General features: G+C 45.2%; 1 pseudogene; it reads right to left on the bottom strand.

The window, feature by feature from the left end:
- Positions 1-3,152: 3,152 nt before the first annotated feature.
- On the bottom strand, positions 3,153-3,434 carry LOC148164929 (signal recognition particle RNA; annotated as a pseudogene).
- Positions 3,435-14,922: the final 11,488 nt, after the last annotated feature.

Genomic DNA, 14,922 nt, shown 5'->3' with positions numbered 1-14,922 from the left:
CCTGGAGGACAGTGGAGACTCTGAGCTTTGTGGTTCCTGCACTTCCAGAGCTGACTCGGGCCTACTGTACGCTGTGACTCACTAAGGCTGAATACACTAGGACATTTCAACAATTTCTAGTTGCTTTTTGCTTCTCCCAATATTACTTTTTAGTTGACCTGTAACATGGCCCGGGCAGTGGGCCTCGCATACATAGCCCTCCGAAAATGCCACGCTGTGTGCAAAAGTCTTACAATTAGCAAGACTTGAATTTTTTATTTTATTTTTTAAATTTAATTTAATTTTATTATGTTAGTCACCATACAATACATCATTAGTTTCTGATGCAGTGATCCACGATTCATTGTTCTCGTATAACACCCAGTGCTCCATGCTTCATTTTTCCCTCCCTCCTCCTAATGTCCTCCATGCTCTTCCTTATGTTCCACAAATGAGTGAAACCATAGGATAATTGACTTTCTCTGCTTCACTTATTTCACTTAGCCTAATCTCCTCCATGGGTGGGTCCATGTTGATCTGAAAGTTGGGTATTCATCCTTTCTGATGGCTGAGTAATATTCCATTGTATATATGGACCCCATCTTCTTTATCCATTCATCTGTTGAAGGGCATCTCGGCTCTTTCCACAGTTTGGCTACTGCAGACATTGCTGCTATGAACATTGGGGGTGCATATGGCCCTTCTACATAGCGTGCAGAGACTATCTTAAAACTTTCCCTGTTCCTGTAACCTGTTTTTACACAAAGTCAGCCTTGGGTGGGTTCCCAGGTGACTCTCTTTTGTGGTTCCTCCCTTGCTTTCTTGTGTAGGACGGGATGTCCAGGGAGATGCTGAGAAGTGGTCATAGTTGTTGTCATGTCCCTGATCTTTAAGGGACTGCTCTGGGCCCACCTAGTTTTGTGGACTCACCATTTACTATTATGTGTGGGGTAGGTTTTAAAAACAGTATTTTCTTTTTTTCTTAGTTTACTATTTCTTATCATGATCGATGTTGAATTTTATTGAATGCTTTTCTGCATCTATTAAGACAATCAGGAGATATTTTTCTTTTGCTATGTTATGTAGTCAAATCATCCTGTTGTCTTTTTTATTATATATAAGTGGATTCAGTTTGATGGTATTTATGATTTTGTGTCACCTTCATGTGAGTAGAATTATCTTGTAGTTTTCCTTTTCCAAACTGACCTTGGTTGTTGGTACAGGTTATGCCAGCCTCATAAAGTGGAAAGAGTCATGCATTTTCCTTTTTTTTTTTTTTAAAGATTTATTTATTTTAGAGAGAGAGCATGAGCAGGAGGGGAAAAGGGAGAGGGAGAGAGAGAGAATCTCAAGCAGACCCCATGCTGAGCACAAAGCCTGACGTGGGGCTTGATCCCACCACCCTGAGATCATAACTTGAGCTGAAAACCAAGAGTCAGATGCTTAACTGACTGTGCCACCCAGGGGCCCCAGGTAATGCAGATTCCTGTTTTGTGGAAGAATTTATCCAAGACTGGAATGATATATTTTGTGGGAACGTTTTTTTTTTAAGATTTTATTTATTTATTTGAGACAGAGAGAGAGCACAAGTAGGCAGAGTGGCAGGCAGAGGGAGAGGGAGAAGCCGACTCCCTGCTGAGCGGAAAGCCCAACGCGGGGCTCAATCCCAGGACCCTGGGATCATGACCTGAGCTGAAGGCAGATGCTTAACTGACTGAGCCACCCAGGCGCCCCCTCTGTTTCTTTACTCTGGAAAGGCAGGGGAGTGGAGCTGGGGAGAGAGAAGGAATAGGAGGAGAGGCAGATGTAAAACAAATCCTCCCTCACAGCCAGTCTCCAGAGCTCTGAGACTTTCTGACTGTTACTCCAAAAATAGCGGAGAGACCCATTCTAGACCAGCTTCACAGGGCAGACTTCTCCCTGAAGATGAAGCAAAAATGATCAAAGGCTGTCCATTTTTTTTCAATTAAACTTATATTTTTTTAAAGATTTTATTTATTGTCAGAGAGAGAGGGAGAGAGCGCACCCAAGCAGGGGGAGCTGCAGGCAGAGGAGGGAGAAACAGGCTCCCCGCTGAGCAAGGAGCCCGGTGCGGGGCTCGATCCCAGGACCCTGGGATCATGACCTGAGCCGAAGACAGATGCTTAACCGACTGAGCCACCCAGGTGCCCCTTAAACTTTTAGATAATAAATAATTAGTTTATGCATACACAAATAGAATTTTTCATATACGTGAACACATCCTGTAGTCTTTTTTTGTTCTTGTCATTTTCCTTGTTCTTGATTTTCATCTCCTAAGCTCCTCCTATTCATCACCCATGGACCTCAGCCTCCACCAAATAAAACATGTTACAGCCCAGGATGAATTCTTCTAGATTTTTCTCCATGCACATGTAATCATACAAATGACGATTTGCCATTATTTATTCTATAAGAATGGGTTCATATTATGCACACTTGTGTTTTTCATTCAGTAATGCCTCATGGAAATCCCTCAAAACCAACTGATACAGCTCTAATTCATTCTCTTAATGGTTATAAAAATCTCCTTTTGTGTGAATATACATAATTTATTGGATCATTCCCCTACTGATGGGCATTATTTCCAGGTTTGTCACTACAAACAAGGCTACAATAAATATTCTTGTAAACATGTCCTTTGTACCAGTAGTTTTATGTTTATGGGATAGATTCCCGGGAGTGAAATTGAAGGGTGGAAGAGTATGTGATATTTATTACATTTTAATAGACATTGTCAGATTGTTTCCAAAAGGCTGTGACAATTTACATTTCTATCAGCAGTGTAGGAGAGTACCCTCTTCACTGCATCCCCTAGTTTTTATTCCATTTGTAGTCACTTGACGCTTTCAATTTAAAAACCTTTTGGTATATAATGGGAGTAAAGTGATATCTCATTGTTGCATAAATTTGTATTTCCCAACCATAATTAATTTAAAGAATTTTGCTATTTGGATTAGCTCTTTTCTGAATTGTCTCTTCACTATCCTTTGTGTATTTTCCCGTCTTTTTTTTTGCCAATTTGTCAATATTCTTTTTGTCTTATAGATGTTACTCTTTGGTCTGTCATGTATATTATATTGTATCCCAAATCTATTATTTTTCTACTAATTTTATTTGTGGCACTTTTTTTTTTTTTTGGCCCACAAATGTATAAGGATGTTTACATAGTTAAATGTGTTTATCTTTTGTTTTTAATGTCCTTCTGGTTTCCAGTCTCAGTTTGACCTGCTCTGTTTCCGACCTGGGCCGGTTCACCCCTCCTTAGGCAACCTGGTGGTCCCCCGCTCCCGGGAGGTCACCATATTGATGCCGAACTTAGTGCGGACACCCGATCGGCATAGCGCACTACAGCCCAGAACTCCTGGGCTCAAGCGATCCTCCTGCCTGAGCCTCCTGAGTAGCTGGGACTACAGGCGCGCGCCACCGCGCCCGGTCCAGTCTCAATTTGAAAGGTGTTTGTCAACCTTAGGATTATAGGTCAGAGCAAAGAGGCCCCAGGGCCATTGGGTGAGAGATACTTACCCCAAGACCCTCCAACCTGGATAATGGATAATGAAGTGAAGAAGTTTTGCTTATGATTAGGGTAGACTCAGTTCTGACAGTGGCTAGTGAATCTGCGTCAGGCTAATGGACCATCCAGCGAGAATTAACCAGTGGGATGATATTACACCTGGGACCTGCACCATATCCAGGGAGGACAGCAAATGTCACTACAGAGTGACCTGGAGCCCCAGGTGAGAACTGAAGGGGAGGGGAAAAGACTGACAAGGAAATGCTTTCCCTTTCCCCACAAACAGGGTAGGACTTGAGAGATAAGAAATCCAAGTGCAGGTGAGGAAGTAAAAGCTCAGAGAGGGCTAGGATTGGCTCAAGGTCACACAGTTTGTTCAGTGGCGGAGTTGGGGAATTTAAGTCCCATCTTCTAACTCAAAGACCTGTGCTTTTCCCAGATTCCATTGACTCAACTCTTGGCAGAATTTTGGTCATAACCATACAGCGTCGTTGAAAGCTTACTGTGTGCCAGGCACTGTTCTGAGCACTTAGCATGTACTATCATATTTTGCCCTCATAAGAGTCTAGGAGAGGGGAGCTAGTATTTTCTCGAGGAAAGAACTGAGGCATAGAGAAAACTAAATATTTCATCCAAGGTTACATGGTTAAAAATTGGTAGGGCTTCAATTTAAACTCAGTCCACTAAGCTTATGCTACCCAGCCTTTTGACAGAACTTCCCTGCTTCTCTTCCTCTCTTTTGCTTTCTATCCTTTGTAAAATAGATTGGTATACATATTTATTCTGTTTGCTTGTCCGTTTTCCAGTGTCATTTTTAAGGTTGTTTCTCTGCAGCTACGGTGAGTTCAGTTGAGTAAAGTTCATTGGGGGATTGTCCTGTGCCAGGCCTCAGTTATTGATGGAATAATTGATCTCATGAAATGTATTTGCTGATGTTCTAGATGACAAAGACAAACCAAACAAAGAGGGTGAGTTGGAGAGGAGACACCGTGGAGACACAGTTGGGCTTCTATCTCCACACGGGGTTTGCTGGGCTCCCCGAGGTTTTCCCAGACCCTCCTGGTTTATCCCAGATTATGCAGAGTCTATCAGGGTGCTGGTGGTTAGCTGTGCTGGTTCTTGCTCAAGAGTAAGGAGAAAAATCTAGAATACGAAATAGTGACAGCTGAGGTTTTCCCACTCTCTGTTGTCATGCTCGCTTTGCTGGAGGTGTTTGGGAAGGCTTTTCTTCTAGTAGAGCCAACAAATATTTTTAAGCATCTACAGGGTGCAGAGCATGATGCCAGGCATTGCTAGAGACTCCACACACCTTTAGTCTGTGCCCAATATCCTTAGGGAGGCAGATACGTATCCACTTTGACATAAAATTGATAGTGTGACGAGACCTACTAGGGGTCAAATCCAAAAACACAGGGAATGTAGGAGAGAGGTGAGTTTTCAATGGGAGTTATGGGAAAGTCATTCTAGCATGATGTACTAATAAAAAACCAAACACTCCATTTGAACGGATTTGTGGGAGGTGTGGGGAGGAGACACAGGTGATGTTTTTATTCAGGAGTTCGGAGACCTGGGCTCTAGACCCATGTCTAACATCCGTACCAGTTGTGTGACCTCACCCAAATCACTTAATCGCTCTGATTAAGCTTTGTCACCTGTAGTGTGAGGACATTAACAAGTACCTTAAAAAAAAAAAAAAGTACCCACCATGTAGGTTTGTTGGGAGGATTTTAGGCAGTATTTGGCACGTCGGAGGCTCTTGGTAAATGCCTGAAATGAAGTGTGTGTGCGTGTGTGCACGGGCACTCATGGGTATGTGTTGGGAGAGCATTCGCGGGTGGGCAGGTGGGGAAGGGCTGGAGGTGACTGTGGGGAGGGCAGGTCGTGATGACAAAATTGGGGGAGGAAGATGGAGTGAGAGATAAGACTAGAAAGCTACATAAGAATCAGAGTGGAAAATCTTAGATTTTACTCTGTTGGAAACGGAGCTGACCATGTTTTTGATCTGATGATTAGAAAGTGCCCTCAGGTCATGGAAGAAATGACCAGACTTTGCGGTTGTAGACTCAAATATTTACTTAGCGTCTATTTAGAGCAACAGATTCCACCCCTCCCTGAAGCTATACCCATACCCCACCCTTCTTTTTGTCTTAAAGGCTGTCCTGCCCCTGTGTTTGGAGACCTAGAGGACAAAGGTGATTTGAGCTTTCAAAAAAAGCCCCAAATTATGTCTCATCCAGTCACATTCTCTAAACCAGCCCCTTCCTGAGTTACTTCATATGGGCTCCAAAAAATAATGGGGTTAGGGGGAGAAGCTTATAAGGTTAGCAGAAGATGTCAAACCACATGAGACCCGATTTACTTCCATGGAACCATCTTTTCTTCCCTGAAACAATAGCCTGCGAGATTGTAAATAAAGGCATAGGAGTTAATAAATCTGTCACAGAGGGGCCTTCCTGCTGCCGGCCCATTCTCTGGAGAATGGAATCCTGAGGGCAGATTTAGGGACTGAAATCCAAATCTGGGGAACTGCCAAAGTGCCCTGCCTTGGCCTGCCAAGTTCAGTGGGAACTTCCGGGAACTTTCTTTGCAACAGTTAGAATCAGCTCCCTTGGTGCAATGAAATCCCAATGGATGACATTATTGAATATAGGGTTAGGGAGAAATAGACCAGGCCGGGGCATTTACTTAGCGCATGAAGCTTAATTGCCAATGGTAGACCCCTGGCTCCGGCAATCTTTTCTGATTAAAAAGCTGCTAGGAGCTCATCTGGCTCCCCCCTCCTTTATTACTGTTCTTTGGAGGAAAGTCTAAGAACTGAGCCTATCGTGGGAGTTAAGATTTTCAAGTCAATGATTAATGGCACGATTGCATGTGTTTTCTTTCTGAATTAACCCATGTGACCCATGGCATTTGCACCTCATGTTAACCATTAGACACAGAAATGAGTCCTGTATTTATTTGGGTGGTGGAATCCTAGGGCCTGTTGTTTCCCTTTGTAGTGAGAGGATGCTGTGATGGGCAGGCCTTTTTCCGGGGCATGGGGCTGGGGGGGGGGGCCTGCCTTCTGTCCCTCTGGAGGAAGGAGTTCTGTTGGCCTCTGTTTGCTCCAAGACTAAGGCTTGTCACAGTGGGACCTTTCAGTGTTTCATATAAAAGTCCCTTTGATGATGCATCGCAAACCAAATCTAGAACCAGCATAGGCTGTTGTGCACTTCGAATGAATCAGGCCTCTTTCTTTTAAAAATGTCTGCTTTTCTGGGGCGCCTGGGTGGTTCAGTCGTTAAATGTCTGCCTTCAGCTTGGGTCATGATCCCGGGGTCCTGGGATCGAGCCCCGCATCGGGCTCCCTGCTCAGCCGGAAGCCTGCTTCTCCCTCTCCCACTCCCCCTGCTTGTGTTCCCTCTCTCGCTGTGTCTCTCTCTGTCAAATAAATAAATAAATAAAAGTCTGCTTTTCTTAAAGCCAATTTATAGTTTTTGCTCTTCGAAATCTTTCCGTACTTAATAGGAAAAGAGGCGGTCTGTAGAGGTACCCTTGCCAAGTGATTAGTTTCAGGTAAAGTCAGCTTAAATTTGAGCAAGAAAATGAAAAGTCTGATTTTCAGTTTCTGTGGGGCCCTTCCTCCTGCCAGGAACCATGTTGAGCCCAGTCCTCCCCCCTCCCCCCCCCCCGAGTTGCTTTCATTGCATTGCCCAACGTTGTGTGTGTGTGTGTGTGTGTGTGTGTGTGTGTGTGTGTGTGTGTGTGTGGTTTTGGGGGTTTTGTTTGGTTTGTTTTTTTTTAAGATTTTATTTATTTACCTGACAGAGAGAGATAGCGAGAGAGGGAACACAAGCAGGGGGAGTGGGAGAGGGAGAAGCAGGCTTCCCGCCGAGCAGGGAGCCCGATGCGGGGCTCGATCCCAGGATCCTGGGATCATGACCTGAGCCGAAGGCAGACGCTTCATGACTGAGCCACCCAGGCGCCCCTTTGGTTTTTTGTTTTTTAAGGGCTTGTGATACCATGGGGAGGTAGGGAGGAGGGATGGGAGCTGTTTAGTTCATAGTTTTCTGGCTTTGGAAAGGATCACCTTCACATTATTTGTTCCTTTAATAAGAATTGTGTGGGTATATGGTGGGGGAGAGAGAGAGAGAATGTTGGAGGGGGTAGGATTTAGTTTAAGGACTTTGTTTTTTTTAATTCAATTTGTTTTAAGTGTTGATGTTAAATTAATTTATTTTTTAAAGACTTGTTTATTTATGAGGGAGCATGAGAGAGAGAGAGAGAGAGAGAGAATGAGCAGGGGGAGGGGCAGAGGCGGAGGGAGAGGGGGAGAGAGAGAATCCCAAGCCGACTCCCTGTTGAGCATGGAACCCCACATGGGGCTCCTCAATCTCATGACCCTGAGATCACGACCTGAGCTGAAGTCAAGAGCAGGATGCCCAACCGACTGAGCCACCCAGGCACCCCTGATATTTAATTTCTTTTGAGATTTAAATAACATTAAATGAGGATGTGGCTTTTTTATGTTTATTGAAAGAAGTCATGAATGAATGAATGAATGAATGAATGAATACTGGAGTCTATTTGACATGTAACATTGTGTAAATTTTAGGTGTATAACATGCTGATTTGATACATTTCTGTCTTGTAATATGATTGCCATTGTAGCCATAGTTAACACCTCTATCACTTCACATAATTACCATCTCTTTTTTTGTGGTGGGAGTAATTAAGATCTAATCTCTCAGCCGGTTGTATGATCATAATACAATATTGTCTAGATTCACCATCCTGTGCACTGGGTCTCCAGGACGGATTTATCTACTAGCTGTAAGTGTGTACCCTAAATAACAAGGTACATGCAGCCACGAAAGCATGAATTTAAAAGGCAGGGGAATGTAAGTATAAAGTCTCCTAATATATACTCTGATCTCACCTAAATGGCTCTCCTCTCTCTCTTTCTTCTCTAAAGGGAAATGCACTCACTTCTTAGAGCCCAGCTCACTGGGCACTCCCTCTCAGAAGTCTGCCCTGACCATCCCAGCCAGGAATCTTTGCTCTTCTAAAAATCCCCCTGCGCTCTGTTCGAAGCGTCTCTTAAACAGTGTTTTCGATTGCTGTTACATCTCTGAAGTCTTTTTATTTGTGCCGTGCCTGACACGGGTTTTGTACACAGGTGAGTATGCACCCGAAGGTATATATTCAAAAAAAATATTTACGGTGTAAACAAAAGGATGATCTGGAAATTCTGAGAAAAAGGGAAGAAAGGGATCCTGTAGTTAGACGAATAAGGACATAAATCTTAGAAGACATTTCAGGTGCCTGCCTGCCCCAGAGGCCCACCCCGACGCCACAGCAAAGCTGGGAATGCGCTTACCCGGGAGGAGGAAGTGAGAGGAACAATCAGCGTGGTCCCCAGGTAGCAGGGGCTGGGAGGGCGGCGGGCTTCCTCTGCCCCTGGGGCTCTGAGTGGCCAGTCCTTTCACTGTTCTTGCTCGATTTATTGGGGGGATCCTCTAAGCCAGATTTCCTTTTTATGGATCCTGACTGAAGTTTTAATTTATCTGCACTTTCTTCTGAAAACCTACCTTGGAAGAAGCTTCTGGACCCTCTTGTGGGCTGTGTCCTGCTGCTCCCTGAATATTTCCTTTGTCCTTCAGCTCAGACCTCTGTAGCTGGGGGCGGGGGCAAAGGGGGCCCTTTCTGTGTCCATTTTCTATCACAGGAATGCCAGATTCCTATTTCCAGTTGCCTATTTCGTATTTCCAGTGGATGTCTGGTAGGCATCTTTGGCTTGATGTGTCCAAAACCAAACTCTTGACCTTGTGCAGAGCACCCCTGCTTGTCTCCTAGCTGTCCCGTTTTGACAGACATCAGATCCAGTCCTCAGTTGTTCAGACTGGTTATCTCGCACTTCTGTGGATGCTTCTTTTGCTCTCCAACGCCACATCCAGTGCATCGGCGGTACCGCCAGGACATATTCTTAACTCACCCAGTCACCTCTCGCCACCCCTACCCTGGCTTCGAGCCACCGCCATCTTTTGCTTGGCTCCTTGCAAAAGCTTTACGTGCTTCTGTCCTTGTCCCGCCTTCACGACGTCTTCTCAGCAGGCAGAACAACGGCCAAATCCCATCGTTCCCTGCTCAGCCTCTTCCAGGGGTTTCCCGAATCTCTCAGGATGAGATGAGAAGCTCCTCCTCTTGCCCCTTTAAAATCGGACGTGATCTCTGCCCCCCCTTCCTACTTATATCCCCTGGTCGTTCTCACCTCCACACAGACCTTGCTGTTTCTGAAACGTGCCATGCGCCTGCTTCAGGTCCCCCTTTGTACTCAGAATGTGCTTCCTCCAGCTGTTCAAATCATGTCATCAGAGGGGACATCCCTGTGCACTGTCTCCCAAACAGCAGACCTCTCATTACTGCCACCAACTATCTTATTGGGAAATCTTGGATGTGTAGCTAGGTCTAAAAACTGAAAGGATTCTGGCCTTGTGTTCAGATGGTGGACTCAACATACTTAGTTAGCTTTCTCCCCAAACCCAACCGAAATTACAGAAAAGACTTAAAAAACAAACAAACAAACCCACAAGACCCCCAAGGACAGTGACAACAGGTGAGGGGAGAGCAGTGACACAATTTTGGGTGTTGGACAATAGATGGACACATAATAACTGACTTAGCAGATTGGAAAAAGCCATAGCCCAAAATGGCAGTGAAGAAAGTGAGGAAACCAACCTGTACGAAGGGTGTAGGTACTTCTAGAACTGTGCACGAAGGGGGAGCTCATGTAGGAAGTAGGGTGAACCTACCTGAGAAGTTACTGGACCTCTAGATCACCTTCCCCAGTCCATGCCTCTGAGCATTACACATACCTGAAAGATGTTTGGAAGTTTATTTTCTGGAAAAACAAAATAAACTGTTGAGAGATACCAGGTGGATGGGAAAACATGGCCAAAATAGGGGGATTAAGTGATTGTATGCAGTATGCAGACTGAATACTGATGGTACAGATTCCTCCCCCCCGCCCCCGAAAAAAAATTGGCAGAAGATACTTTAAGTAAGGCCCGAGTCATAAAGGGAGAATGAGCAAAAATTAGACCTCAGTGACGGAATCTCTGTAACCAGCAGGGTCTTGGGCCTTGACAGAGTGGTAGTCATAATGTTTAACAACCAGCAAGGGCACCAGACAATCCGAAAGAGGCCAGACATAAACAATTGGTGAGACTGAATGGTATGGTTGTCTGGACTGTGCACTGCACAGCTGTAGGCAGTAGTCTGGCTGTATCAGGGCAACCGAGCTGAATGTGTGTTCTAGTCTTGGGTGTTCTGTCCTCACTTTTGATTTGACTTGAATGCCTTACAGGTAGAGCCGAGGATATCTCCAGAATGATGTCTTCTGTAATCGGTTATTCTAAGATTGGGAACACATTCCACAGCAAGATCATCCTGCTGGTCCCAATTTTTCCCCCTGACATTTCCTATTAGTCAATTGATTTTGGACTCATAATTGTTAATGAAATAAACACAAGAAGCAACTCCTGCTGGGAAAAGAAAGATAAATACTCCAAGCTTCTCCCCCAAATCAGGGTAGTTGAAAAGCGATGTTAATTGAAAACAGTTTAACTCGGCAAAACTCACAAAGTTCTTTCCAATGTGTTTGCTAAATTAATCATTTTAACATTATCTTGCATTCTTAAGACAAGATCGTTTGCAAACAGGTGACCTGACTTGCAACTTTCCATTGTTTTTCAGGATGAGGGAGCAAGAGGAGAGACAGGAGGATCTAGAATTCTGGGATAAGAAGGCACCTCTCTCTTCCCTTTCTGATTAGCTGAGTCCTTACTCTGAACAGCTCTTCTGATTTTAATGAGCTCCAGGTTTGTCTGAGAAAATACCAGGGCTAATTTCTTTAATCCGAGTCTGAATTTAGGCAAAGGTTTAAAGAAGTTGCAGTTACTAACCCACTGCCTGCTAAAGAGTTGAAGCCTTCTGGAAGCTTCCATTTCAACTAAGTTTTCTTAATGTATCGTGGATGAATGATCCAGAAAGTTAATGTGCTCCTTTTTATAAAGAGTCAGGTTGTAAATCATTCACTAGTTCCCTAACTGGTCTCCTTGTGGGGAGAGAAGGAAATGCTTCAGGGCCTGCTAGCCCCTCCCTTTGTCCCAGGCTTTCCTGGATACCCCCTGGATGCCCAGAAAAGTTGTTCTCTCTGGGGTCTGGCTGCAGATTGGCGCTCCGGGTGCGTGCCTTTGGGCAGGGTTCAAACCAGATTTGGGGCTGCTACCTGTTATTTTTTGAGGTGGAGCCATGGGTGCGGCTGCAAACAAAAATAATTTCATCCTGATGAACCAGATGGTCAGGGCTGGTGTCATCAGGGCGGAGCCCTGCTCCCTGTTACCCAAGCTCAAGGTAAGAGCCTGGAGTCACACTCTTTATCTATGGCTCCTGACCCCGGGGTCAGGGTGCCAGTAAACCTGGCTGTTTCAGACACACCTCGTGATGCATCTGGACACTGGACTATGGAACGTGGTTATGAAAAAAACAGATGTTGATCATCATCTGGCAGGGATGGAAGCCGATTTTCTTTCTTGGAAAAATCCGGAAGGGCTGTGTCTTCATTTCTTAGTGAATTAAAAAAGACTTCCCTGAGACAAATGACCTTTTGAATATTCATGTGAGCTTGGGCAAGCCAATATTCTTAACTCTAGTTCCCATGAACCTCTGGCCCGAGCTCTGATTTTCTGTCCAGAGCCAGCTCCCACCCTTCCCCCACCAGTGCTGTCCTGTGACCTTGGGCACTTGGCCGAGGCCACTGCTGGGCATCCAGCAGGTGTTTGAGGCCTGTCTGCCGGTCTGCAAGTCCCTGTCACTTGTCCAGACCCCTGCTCTTGGCTTTCTTGAGGGGAGTTCTCACCTGGCCTGGCATGTGTAACCCTCACGAAAAGAGTGACAGAGCAACCCTTGTTCGCTCCCTATAACCCAGCCTTCGGATTCAAATTCAGTTTTAAACAGAGTTAGAAGACCATAAACAAAGGGCCTGTATGTCTCTGCCAAACATCAGCCTGGGGTGAGCTTTCCAAGGATCAGTCCTCAAGGGAAGCTTTCTCTGAAAAGGTTGATCTAGTAGGGACACTCCAGAAACCTGGCTATGAGTTCGGTTTGATGCATATAAACCTTCTACAGCAAGGGCCTTACACGCACTCTTGGCCTTCGCGCTATCTTCTTGGAAACCTCCACACCATGAGAGAAAGAAGCGAATGTGCAAGCTGCAGCATAACAAAGATGAGGCAGAGGTCCAAGTAAACCACTGGCTTGTGCACCCATGGAGGCCACAGGGGCAGAAATAAGGAAAGTCAGCGGCCAGGGATGCTGGTTCCAACTGTTGGACAGCATGCCTACTTTCTAGAGCTTGCTTCCATGGATTTAGAACATCCATCACCATCTGATCGCAAGGTCCACCTTTGGGAGACCCGCCTTGCTCATACCGAAGCAGTCTTTCTTGGTCTTTTGCCCTGGACCTGTTGTGGACTTTCAGGACTGATTCTGTTTTCATCTGTGGCTCAATGTAACTTGTATACAGTAAATCATCTCTTCTGTCTTAGCTGAAGAAAAAAAAGGAGGTCCTTAGACTGGGATAGATCTTGCTGCTCCACTTCCCAGCTGCATGATCTTGGAAAAATTACTTTTCTAAGTTTCAAGCTCCTTATTTGTAAAATGGCAATGTTAATGCCTACCCTGTAAGGTTGGATCGTTGGAAGGATTCAGTGAGATAATCTATCAAGGGCGGATGAAGAGACAGCATCTAAGACGTGGGAAAGCACTGTACTATTTCACATGCGTCGTCTATGGACGAGGCATTGGGCATAAAGAGAAAAGACACGGCCCTCCCCGTCCACACTTTACGGAGCTGGGGGAAGTTGGACCCGTGAACAGGTCATTTCAGTAGGGTGCGGGAGCAGCTCAGCAGAGGCCAGCTGAGAACCTGGTACTACCTGAATATCTTCGTTTTGTTTTGTAATCGCCTGATAGTGATGTGTTTTCTGGCGGGTTGGAGTCATGGGTGTAATTAGGTGGGGCAGGTGAGACCAGAGGCCAGGCACAGCCTGGGGAAAATGTGTGAGTGTGGGGGGAAGGGCGTGGTGGGGAGGGCTCGGCAGTACCATGAGTGGTCTACAGGGGTACTACTTGCTGGAGAAGCGAGACCCCATGGTCAACATCAGCAGTGAGGTTCAAGACAGCCTGTGGCGCTACTCAATCTCTCTTTACCCAGGCAGTACAGACGGTAGTCTAGATTGTGAAAACACTTGCCAACATACCCATTGCTGAGAAGTTCTTTCTCCTCTTTCCCCCAACACAAAGCCTGTTTATAGTACTTCTGCTTGGCCGTAGTCATGGAAACCACCTTGTTGTCATATTCGCTTTTGGGCAGAATATTTTACCTCTAGTTGTTTTTGTGGAGGTTCAAGCTGTTAGCGACTTGACATTCTCAGAAAAATCTAAATTCTGGGCCCAGTGAAGGGTGTGGTCAACATGGATGTGATGGATTTAATTAAGTGTTCATTCCTGGGTTTGACAACAAACTCACCAGCCTGGCATGGGAAGCTGTCCACAATTGGCCTTTACTAATCTTCCCATTCTAGCTCTTCATCTTTCATATTCTCTTCCATGCAGCCTCTCTGCATCTTTGTTCCTTCGGTATGAAACGCTGTCTTTTCTCGACCCCCTCTGACTGGATACAATCCCCTTCTGGCACTTCTCTCAAAATACCTTGTACATGGTGTGGTCTTTAATTCTAGTTATGTAAGTACTCATTCTTTCCATGAGATGGCAAGCGAGTGAGCTGATGGTTTGAGCCTTTTCCCTCTGTATTCCAGCGCCTTACACAGAGGATGTACTCGATAAATATTTGTTGAACTAAAGCATGTTAAAAGAACATGATTAAACACCTAGAGTGCGCCAGATGGTGACTGCAGAAGGCTCCAAAGTCAGAGTGCCCATTTTTCTGTCTTCCTGACTCGCCTTGGTCTTGGGTTATAAACATTAAACTCAGTTGGGGCCTTCAGAGTATTTAAACAAGTGCTTGCCCTTGATGTGGTTAATGTTAACTTTAGAAATTGATAATGAACGATAGAAAACAAAGCGTCTGTGGGTAGCAGTGATTAACAATAGTCTGCGTCTAAGGGCTGCTCTTGGTTCTATGGGGTTTCTGCAGGTACTTTAATATGACTTGAAGATAAGTAAGTGTTGTTCAGACAGCTTCCCCCACCTGACTAGTAGCTCTGCAAATACCCTGGGTGGAGGAGGGAAACTCGCCATAATGGGATGACGTCGATTTCAATTCCCAAAGCAAGAAAAAAGCCAGAAGATAGGTGCGGAGTATAGCTCAGTATGGGACTGGATGACTCAGTTTTTGTTGTGATAATACT

The sequence above is a fragment of the Eumetopias jubatus genome, unplaced genomic scaffold (assembly GCF_037043125.1).
Source record: "Eumetopias jubatus isolate StellerSeaLion01/CBP00866 unplaced genomic scaffold, mEumJub1_p1.0 scaffold_2, whole genome shotgun sequence".
Classification (NCBI taxonomy): Eukaryota; Metazoa; Chordata; class Mammalia; order Carnivora; family Otariidae; genus Eumetopias; species Eumetopias jubatus.
The sequence above is the reverse complement of the archived record's forward strand: the minus strand, read 5'-3'. Positions and strand labels throughout refer to the sequence as shown.